The sequence below is a fragment of the Chinchilla lanigera genome, unplaced genomic scaffold (assembly GCF_000276665.1).
Source record: "Chinchilla lanigera isolate Chin_1 unplaced genomic scaffold, ChiLan1.0 scaffold00005, whole genome shotgun sequence".
Taxonomy (NCBI): domain Eukaryota; kingdom Metazoa; phylum Chordata; class Mammalia; order Rodentia; family Chinchillidae; genus Chinchilla; species Chinchilla lanigera.
Genome location: NW_004955406.1, coordinates 23,278,355 through 23,288,870, shown reverse-complemented (window position 1 = coordinate 23,288,870; position 10,516 = coordinate 23,278,355). Strand labels below are relative to the sequence as shown.

General features: G+C 43.4%; 1 long non-coding RNA gene across 2 annotated transcripts; it reads left to right on the top strand.

The window, feature by feature from the left end:
• Positions 1-1,619: 1,619 nt before the first annotated feature.
• Positions 1,620-10,417, top strand: LOC102004673. 2 transcript variants are annotated; one of them, XR_001230927.1, is made up of 4 exons: positions 1,620-2,011; positions 8,743-9,068; positions 9,552-9,655; positions 10,379-10,417. It is a non-coding gene; the product is annotated as an uncharacterized LOC102004673 (long non-coding RNA). The 2 variants fall into 2 exon arrangements; XR_259505.2 differs by lacking the exon at positions 1,620-2,011 and having other exon boundaries at positions 8,627-9,068.
• Positions 10,418-10,516: the final 99 nt, after the last annotated feature.

Sequence of the window (10,516 nt, the reverse complement as noted above, 5' to 3'; positions counted from 1 at the left end):
GGTCCCTCCTGTCCGCACTTATGGTAGGACAAAGGCCCCATCAGCCTGGGCACATGGTCCTGTCTGAGGAGGATGGTGACCAGCTACTCAGCCCCTCTGTACCTTCCTGAGTCACCAGCCCCAGGAGACCGGGGCTCAAGCTCTGCAGCAAGAGCTTTCCTGACAGAAAGAAAAAATAGATTAAAAATGCCTCAGCCTCACTCGGCCTCTTTTTAATTGATTTGCACAAGACTCTTCAATCACGGTATTAATATTTAATTGTCCTGTCAGGTCAGATCCTTCCCAGTATGACAGTTAAAAATGGCTTGGGACGGAAGAGGAAATGAGGTGGGGGTGGCGTGAAATGAGGAAAGAGAGGTGCTCAGTGAGAGGGGATTCAGAGCTGAGGCACAAGGAAGGGAAGCCTCTGGCACTAGGGTCCCGGCAGGAGAAACATCTAGCTCTTTCTGTTTCTGTCCCTTCCTTATACATCCGTGGAATTACAGCAGTGTTTGTTCAAAGGGCTATTAAAGGAAGCTGGGTGTGCGGTCACGTGCCTATCATCTCAGCACTTTGGGAGGCTGAAATAGGAGGATAGCAAGTTCAAGGCCAGCCTAGGCAATACAGTGGTTTAATCAGACCCTGCCTCAAAAGAAAACAAACACATAAATAAAAAGGGCTGAGGATGTAGCAGAAAGGCTACCAAAGGGATCATGTCAGAATATACACAATACCAATGCTTACAGAGAAAAGGAGGTGTTTCTTCCATGGGCCCCCAGGAAGCTGGTTCTCTGAGGAAGGGTTCAGAGGTGAGGAGTTCACGGCACCTCTGATTTCCAGCTTTGTGAGGGTCTAGTGGTATTTTGATTCTGTGCAGCCCCAGTGGAACCTGATGTACACGCATGTTTCTTCAAAAAGAGTGTCCGTGTTGGCTGCCCCAATGTCAAGCAAAGAAAAATGCAGTAAAGAAAAATGACTCAGGAACTATTTTGAGTCAGAGCACTCTCAGAGACAGTGAAGAAATGTCTCAATGTGACTCATCAAAGGGGCTATTAATAGGCAGGGGATGAGAGAGACAGAACTGAATCTCATTCAGGTTCAGCCTCTCCCTTTATTTATTCTTTCTTTAAAAAACAGAAACGTAGAGGTAAAGGTTTTCCTGTCAGGTTAGAGTGGAGTCGCGGAGGATGAAGAGTGCCCATCTGGGGAGCAGCCAGGGGTCCATCTGCCCTCCCACAGCCCAAGGGGGAAATGAAGCTCTTCCCCTCCAGACACTAGCTACTGTCTTTTTAAACCACTGCTGATTCCTTTGCTGAACACAAATCTAAGAAGTTGATAGTCCCAAGAAATTACATTGAGGTGATACTTTATTTTCATTATTCTAGGAAGAAACACTTGAATTTGACCAACATCCCTTTCAGCTCTCTGTATGTCTGCTTGGTGTGGAGCAGAAGTTCTTATTGAGAATCATCTGGCCAAAAGGGGACTTTGGAAACGTGTGGGTACTGGGTTGTGAGTGGTTGGGCTGGGATGGTCTCAGCATTTAGTGGAAAAGGAAGAGATGCTAGACTGTCTGAGAGGCTCTGGACGCCAGCCCACTCCACAAAGCTGCCCTATCCTGTGTGACTCACTGTGGATTGTTAAGTGCAGAGCGTGTTTAGGATGATTGGAGCCTAAAATGGAGTTCCACATTACACATGAACATAGAGTATTTGCTCCATGATTTTAAATGCATGAAGTTTTCTAGGAATAAAGTTGGGGAATCAAGGAGAGAACGGATTTTCTGTTGTTCCAGACTTTACCAAGAATTTTATGTCTTTTGTATTAATCACATCCCTGATGACAATCTACTATGTAACTGAGTTACCACACACACACACACACACACACACACACACACACACACCAGTTACAGCTACCACATTTGAAGAGCTCCTCTTTCGGCATGCAGCCCCTTGCCTTCTTCACCCTGCCTTCTAACGTCATCATGCCAAATCTCTGCATCTTGAAACACACGCGATGTCACCATAAGGTATGTTTATTTCTTTTGATATTTTAATTAGAGCATTCTATTGATGTTTAAAGTTGTGTGTATATAGGTAGGTGAAATTAATTTCATTTCAAGAATACAAAAGGAACATCATAGAATATTTCTTAGAGGCGAGGCAAGGCACCGAGTCCTACCCAGGTCCTGAGCTAGGATCAAGATCCCTAAAATGGCATAAACTCCCAAGGGAAGAGCCAGGTGGGAGGGTCATCAGCAACTAGACTCCCTGACTTACGTTCTACACAGAAGCTCAAATGTCTTAAATAAGCTCCATGGCAGTTTTGAAAATCAATAGTGCAAGGATTGTGGCAGGATCCTCAGACTCATGGGGCACTACAGGGTCTGTGGCAAGCTGGAGCTTGGCACCTGCTGACTGTTGCCCTGGAGCATAGCAGATGCCAGGTCTTCCAATTTTCAAGGGAAGTTGGCTATCCGGCAGCTCTGTTAGTTAGAATGAAGCTGAACTGCTCTGCCAATAGTAACACTGTTTATGGTACCAAAACACTGAATTCCTTTGCATGTCAAAATCATAATAGGAAAGTTCATGCTTGAGGTTGGACCATCACTTTGTCTGCGGGTCAGCCTGGAGAAACGGGAAGAGGGCAGGAAAGAAAGCACAGGCTTACAAGGGCCCAGACTGGGAAGTGGCCCACCCCAGGTTCACAAAACTGGTGACTATGTCTTATGACTAGAAGGTAAAGGACATCATTAGCTGGGCAGCCATCGCCTGGCTACAGTGTGGAGGGTCTCTGCACAATACCTAATTCAAATATTTAAAGTACGTCCTGTGGACCGCTCCTGTGTCAGCCAGGGGGATGAGTTTACAAAAGGACTGCCAATCCTGCCTGCTAATTTAGTTGGAGATTTAAGCTCTACATGTGGAGAACTGATTCAGAATGAAGCATGGGGAAGAAGGCCCTTCAGGGGGTGTGTAAGTGGGTGGAGGTTGGGCCGCTCACAGCAAACACTCGGAGGATGACTTTGCGTCATCAGAGGATGACCATAGACCTTGAATATAGACAGGGAGTTTTATGCAAGTCAACTGTTCCACTCCAGGGAAACTGCCAGGCCTGTGTAGGTGCTCTTTTTTTTTTTTTTTTAATTTTAAAGAAAAGGAAAAACCCCAATAAAAACCATGGTATAAAACTTCAAAACAAAGTTATAGGAGAGTAACAATGCTTAGTACCTTGTGTATTGTTATCTTCAAAGTAGTTGATTACAAGATATAGGCATGAAAAACTGGTCAAACAGTAGGGGCATAAACCCTTTTTTCAATGAACTAATAGCTATTAGTAATATAACTATCTTAACTATCTTGTGTGTGTATATATATGTTTATTTATTTTTCCCTTTTCCCTTCCTTCTTTTCTCCGTTCCCCCATTCCAGTTTTTCTTTCCTCTTGAACAGTTTCTTCCCAGTTCACAGTATCTATTGTACATTTTGGATCTTATTCACTCTCAGCTTCTTACACTAGTGAGACAACATGATGTTTACACATTTGAGACATTTATTTCACTTATGAGTATGGTCTCTAGTTGCATCCATTTACCTATAAAAGTTTCAAGTTTATCCTTCTTTATAGCTGAGTAGTGTTCTACTGTATAAAAATATCACAACTTTTTTATCCATTCCTCAGTGGATGGGCACTTAGCTTGTTTCCAAGATTTAGCTATGACAAACTGTGCTGCTATAAACATGGCTGCACATATATTGCTGTGCTATGATGTTTTTAATTCTTCCGGGAAAATACCCAGAGGGGATAGATGGGTTGAATGGGACCTCTAATCTTAGTTTTTTGAAGAATATCCACACTGATTTCCATAGTAATTACACCAGTCTAAACTCCCACCAACAGTGGGGAAGGGGTCCTTTTTCCCCACAGCCCCTCTAGCATTTGGTATTAGTTGATTTCTTGATGATAGCATTTTTACTGGGGTGATATGGAATCTCAGTATTGTTTTAATTTGCATTTCTCAAATGACCAGTGATGTTGAACGTTTTTTCATATAGTTATATGCCATTTGTATTTCTTCATCTGAGAAGTGTGCATTCACCTCAGCTGCCTATTTTTGGACTAGGGAGTCTGAATTTGGGGAGTCTGATTTTTCTCAGTTCTTTACATGTTCTAGGAATTGCTTGTCTGAGGGACAGTTACCTAATTTTTTTCCTGCTCTGTGGTTTGTCTTTTCACTCTGTTGGTGATTTCTTTTAATGTGCAAAAGCTTTTTAGTAGAATGAGGTCCCAGTTGTTGATTCTTTGAAGTGTTTTCCATGCAGTTTGGGTTTTGTTCATGAAGTCTCTGCCTATCCTTGTGGATTGGAAGTCCCATTTAACCCAGCTATTCCTCTTCTGGGTATTTTCTCAGAAGAATTACAAACATCATAGCACAGCGATATATGTGCACCCATGTTTATAGCAGCACAATTTGTAATAGCTAAATCTTGGGAGCAACTCAAATGCCCATCCACTGAGGAATGGATAAAAAAGTTGTGATATTTTTATACAATGGAACACTACTCAGCTATAAAGAAGGATAAACTTAAGACTTTTATAGGTAAATGGATGCAACTAGAGACCATACTCATAAGTGAAATAAATCAGACCCACATGTGTAAACATCATATCGTCTCCTTGGTGTAGAAACCTGAAAGAATACATAAAACACAAAACATACGATAGATGATAGGAAAGGGAAAGAAATTGCTCAAAGGAAGGAACAACTGGGATAAGGGAAAGAAGAAAAAAGAATGAAGGAAGGAAAAATATAAATATATATATGAGTAGCTGTGATAACTGTATTGCTGATGTCTGATGGTGTATGTCTTGAGACTCTGTATCATTTTGAATGTTCTTGTTTTGATTTGTTTATGTTTGTGATACTGGTATGCTGCTACTGTTCTATTTCTTTGTTTCTCATTTACTACTCTCTTTAAAATAAAAAGAAAAGAAAGAGAGGAACAGTTAATGCTTAAAATTTTTTATGTTCTGACAAATTTTACATGCTTATATCTGATAATCTGAGCAACTGATTAACAATATGCAATGGAATTACCATAGTGAATTACAGCTGTAATCTGAGCAACATAGTTGAGGATAGCGATATGTGATATAACAACCACTGGTAGTTTGTATTATTTTGTCTTGAAACCCTGCTTTACTTTAAATGTTCTTGCTTTGGTTGGTTTATGTTTGTGATGCTGTATGCTGCTATTGTTCTTTTTTGCTTGGAAGATAGTTTGGTTTTCACGTACAGAAAGCTGAAGTATGCAGAAAAAAGACTACTGAGTTGCCTGCGATGCTTCCTGTGGTGAGGGAGGAGAGATCACAGGGGAAGGAATGGGCTGAGACAGGCTGATGGATTGAAGTGCAGAGAGTAAGGGACTGATTCTGGGAGCAATTCAGACATGAATAGCGGTAGTTTGGGTACCAGACACCAAGGGAACTTTGCATGGGGGAGTCAGCTGAGAGCAGCAAACCCTTGAGTGTTCCATGTGCTATTAATTGAAACAACATAGAAATCCTAGGAGGAGTTTCCTGGATAATGGGCCCTTTATCATCTGCCTTGAAGCATGGGGTAAATTAATATTCTAGAAAAGCATAACAGCTTCATTAACTTGCCAGGAATGTAGTGAAACTTTGATAAATACTTTCATGTGAGAGGACATGCTAAGAATGGCTGGCTGGCTGCAATTTGTACTGGACATTTGGAGAAAAGTTTGGGAGGTCGCTCATGGTTCTTCTCAAATTAGATATTTTGGTTACTGTCAGGTGTTGGCCTCTTGAACCCACCCAAGAAAGCTGTGACCTTTGAGGAACAGGCTTCCTCTGCAGAGGGAGAGGAGCTCAGGGAGAAGTCGGGCAACCCCTTACCTAGGATGCCCGTCTAGGAAACAGCAAACAGGTGGTGCCCACGTGGCTCAGGATCTAGATGGCATTGTACCTTGCCAGTCATGGCAGCCTGTGAAGATGTCTGTAGCCTCGGGCTGGTGGGCAGTGTCAGCATCTGCTCTCACATCCTCACAGTTTTGAAAGGCAGCCACAGGTCTTCATTTGCGGGCAGGTGTGGGGGACTGCAGGCGTGGGCCTCAGGCAGAGCCAAGGCTATGAGGGGATGCAGCCTCCATGGCCCAGCAAAAGCTTGGATGTGTCTGAAGATCCCTGGGGCACTAACATTAACTGATCAGGCTTGGTTGAAGGAAAGGGCTTTCTCTGCAAACAGTATAGGTCCCTGGAAGTCACGTGCCAAGTTAAGTTACTTGTGTGAGGGAGGAGAAGGGAATGAGGCTGGAAGTCAGGAGACTTGGCCTTTAAATTTAAATTGCACTAACTAGCTGTTGACTTTGAGCATGTCAGTTTCCTTCTTTGTGTCCTGTCTTTTGCCCCTGTTCTCCTCTGGCTGGATTTGTTCAGGGCTCCAGAGCAGATGGACATGTTTGGCGAAGGCCCAGAGTCCCACACCTCTGCAGAGGGTTAATGTCAGTGATTTTGATTTCCCTGCACCTCACAAGCCTGTCAGGATGCTCAGTAAGTACCACCCAGCAACGGGTTCAGGTTCAGAGACTTCGGTCTGAAACATTCTCTACAAGGTCAAGTAGACCACAGATAACCTTAGGGGACAAGGACTCTTCCTCCTGCAGCTCCCAAGATCAACCAAAAATAATGAAAACTTGGGGTCCAAGCATTACAACGGGGATAGGTCTAAAACTTCACCCCGAATATCTCAGAAGAGGATATTCTTCCAAAGACGCTAATTCAAATAATCTTAATTCTGAATGAGGCTGAAAAATGTACTTAGGGAAGAGATGGGATTTTTTTGCTGAACTGAGATCAAGTGTTTTTGAAATGATTCTGACTAACAACAACAACAAAAAGATCCAAATATACCTTATGAAACAATCAATCAAGGAAATGGAGGTTTCCATTATCAAAGTTAACTTAGCCAGAGTTGAAATGTAAGTATCTCGGAAACACCAGCATGTTTTCTTTCTAAGGGACTTTTAAAGATGAATTTAGCTCAACATATTCACTTTATAGATGAATAAACTCAGTCCCAGAGGAGGCTACACTAAAACAAGAAGAATGCATATTTAAAGTTTACTTCCTTGGGGCTGGGGATTTAGCTCAGTGGCACAGCACCTACCTGGCAAGTGTGAGGTCCTGAGTTTGATTCCCAGTACCAGAAAAAAAAAAAGTTTGCTTCCTCTTCTGCTGCATAGGGACGGGTGGATGTGGCCACAAGCTGTCCAGTCTAGGCACTTGGCTGCCCTGACATAGGCATGATTGATGAGGTGAGAGGTATGGTTTTATTTTGTTCCTTTGGAGAACATTCTTCTCTTTTTTCGGGGTCTGTCAGTCATGGTGTTGTCTCTCATGGGTGGGCACAAGACACAGGCTGGGCAGTGGTCTCAGGCATTGTTCTACAGTGAGTGTGTGAATCAGAACAGAACCAGTCTTTTCTTAGGATTTCTTATAGGAGTATTATATGGATGCTTCTAAAGCTGCTGGGCCTTGGAAGCCTGTTTCTGTGATTGCAAAGAGGCAGCTGTTAGGAGGGTAGAATGAAGGTACCCTCGAAAGAAGAAAACCCAGATCAGAGATAAAAACAGATGGCCCCTGACCTGCAATAGATATTTTGACAAAAAGTTTTTGACTTTACTATAGAGCAAAAATGATGTGCATTCAGTAAAAATCATATTTGTTTCAAATTTGAGAATTTTGCTCTTTTCCTGAGCTAGTGATATGTGATACGATACTATCTCACGGTGCCGGGCATCAGCCACGGCTTCTGGTCAGTCACATGATCGCAATCACTGATCACATATTCATTAATGAAACAATCAACAGACTGTAGTGTAGTGTGTGGCTAAGCTGTGATGTAGGCTAGGGTATTAAGTTCAAATTGATTTATGAAATTTTCAGTGCATGATGGGTTTATTGGGCTATAATCTCACCATAAGTGTGGAAGCAGTTGCAGATAGGTAGACAGAGGGACAGTAGATAGGAGACTATAAGTAAACAGACATGCTTACATACATAGAAACACTGATAGAATCATTTGTTGGTTTTTTGCTGGTGGTAGTTTGAAAGAAGTTTCTATCTCTTGCAAACAAACAGTGGCAATTAATAGAGTGGAAATGTGAGGGCCCTGTGACTTTGTTAATCTAAAGCAAATAATCTAAAGGGAAAGGAATGAGAAAACCTAGGTGGTCTTTTGGCACTTTCTGTAAAACTCATTGATTTAAACTCATTTTAAATAAAATGCTGGACCACTTCCAACTCGTTTCTGTTCCCTGAAAGCTCCGTGTTTTTGCCTGCTGTTACAAATGCCATCCACTCTACCTTCGGGACCTCCTGCCTCTTTCCTTTAACGTCCCTTGTCTGAGTAACTCCTATTTATCCAGCAAAACCCTGCTCTATCCCTCCCTTATTCATCAAGTTTTCAAGGATTTATTGATCCAAGTCCTATGCTGGGTGCTGGAGACACAGCAAAGAATGCGTCATGCATTTATTTGTTTTGTAGATATTTCTTGAATGCCAACTATGTAACAGTCACTGTATTAAGTGTGGGGAATTCAGTAGTGAGTGAGCAATACAGGCTCTGCCCTTGTGGAGTTTACTATATTGAGAGGTAAAGGAATTCATTTCGGGGTGAGACCTGTACTTGTGGAGCATATCTTAACCTTCCTCAATAGCTCTTTCTTGTGTTTTCGCTAGACAGTGAGGAATGGGAGGAAGGAGACTGTGTCTTTCATCTCCTGTCTCTGCGTGTGGCAGAGGCCTGAGGACATGCTGCCTGGCCTGAGACCAGCAGTCGTCCCTTACTCATGGAGGATGCTGTACAATTAGGTAGAGAGGAGGAGCTGCACTTCTCCAAGGTGCCGTGAACTCCTCTCCAGCAGTGAGTGGAAAGAGAACTTTAATGAGCTTTAAAAGAAGACAATAAGGAAGATACAAAGACGTGGCCATCTGGACTTCAGCTGTTTATGAGGATATAAACCTGGACCCAGACAACCCCTGATTAGACTCAGAAGGGAAGCCAGGTAGGCTTAATTTGCATCAAAACTTATTTGGCAGAATCCTTGGGCAAGGTTGTGACAGTCAGTGCTGTCTAACAACACTGCTGTGGACTCCTCCAGCTCAGAGCAGGAGAGGCGAGGGACTGGGCAAGGGGTCGGGGCAGGGCAGATGCAGGAGACCCTGGAAACTGTGGCCCTGGCAATAAAGGTGGGGCGAAGGCTGCCACGGCTTGGAAAACTGTGATGCCTTGGAAGCAAGGCTGGAGAGTCAGACGAGCTCACCTTGTCCAAACTTCCTGTTTAAATGGGAAAATGGAGGCCCAGAGAGGTTAAATGGCCAGAACATGGTCAATAACTAGTTTTCTCCAAGTTCCCTTGATTTAACACCCAGCTGAACCCCTTCAGGTAGCTTATGGGAACCATGGTGACTACCCCACCATATATAGGCATTTTTCTAGCTGGATATCCGATCTTCCTCCATTTTTCTCCCTTTTCTTCCCTCCCAAGATGAACTGAATGTCTGTATGCCCCAGAGACTGGGAGAGGTTCTCAGGACAGAGGTGCCCAGGTGTGACTACAGCCCTGGGGAGCTCACAGATGCATAACTGCAGGTAAGGTAACCGCAGGCCAGTGTCTGCAGGCAGGACACATATGAGCTCTAGTGCACAGGGGTCACCTAACTGTGCTTGGGGTGTGGGGACCACTTTCTGGAGAAGGCAATGCCTGTACTTAGTCTTAAAGAATGAGAGGGAGCCAAGCATGCGACAGCCGTAAGCAAATGCGATCCCAGGAATTTCTTTGGAGGTAAGTAACTGGAGACAGTGTGAAGAGTGGATTTAAGGGGAGCAGAGATTGGCAGACAAGATCTGTTAGCAGGCAGTCACTGAAGATAGAGGTTATGAGGACATAGGTTTGCAAATGGTAGACAAGCAGGAAGGAAATGTTTCAAGAATTATGTCAAAGGTGCCATCTGTAAACCTGCGGATAGGTGGCGGTAATGATGGGATGTTGGACAGAAGGAGGAGCAAGGCTGAGTCAAGGCTACTTCTTCCATCCTGTGTGGATGACTGATGCAAAGCACTAGGCTGCTTGCTGGAAGTGTCCATGTGAACAACCTTCTAGCTCCTCAAACATAAACTCTGCTTGATTTTCCACAAAACTGTTTTCATTTACTTGTTTTAATTGTTCCTGCTGTGGTTTGAATGTGGCCCCCCAAAGTTCAGGTATTGGAAACTTAATCCACAAATTTATATGTTAATAGTATCTAACCACTTAGCCCTTTGGGAGGTAATAATATGAGATGAGGTACTGATCGTGGTGCCCCCTGATGGCAGGAGTGGTCAAGAAAGATGAAGAAGGAGGAGAAGGAGGAGAAGAAGGAGAAGGAGGAGGAGAAGAAGGAGAAGAAGGAGAAGAAGGAGAAGAAGGAGAAGAAGAAGAAGAAGAAGAAGAAGAAGAAGAAGGAGGAGGAG